Source organism: Penaeus monodon, chromosome 23, assembly GCF_015228065.2.
Source record: "Penaeus monodon isolate SGIC_2016 chromosome 23, NSTDA_Pmon_1, whole genome shotgun sequence".
NCBI classification, from domain to species: Eukaryota; Metazoa; Arthropoda; class Malacostraca; order Decapoda; family Penaeidae; genus Penaeus; species Penaeus monodon.
Genome location: NC_051408.1, coordinates 42,521,899 through 42,522,216, shown reverse-complemented (window position 1 = coordinate 42,522,216; position 318 = coordinate 42,521,899).

The following is a 318-nucleotide window of genomic DNA, read 5'->3' as shown; positions in this document are numbered from 1 at the left end:
AAGGAGAAAAGTCGACTAGATACATTGCATAAGTAATGGTTTAGAAAAAAAAAAACGTTTTGACACTAATTACGTGGATATAGTTTAAACTAGCCTATCTTATACCCAGAGGTATAAAAGAAACTAATTATACCCCGAACTATACCCGGGTATATTCCGGTTCATCTGGACTGCCACACCGTCAGGACCTTGAAGGAATTTTGAGGAATAAAGACATCCTTGGAAGTCCTCCGAAACATTAGTGTCAAAAGGACGTTTTTTGGGTCCAGACAGGCAGTCAGTCTGGAGGTTTTGGGAATGGGTGGCTCGGCTTGTGTT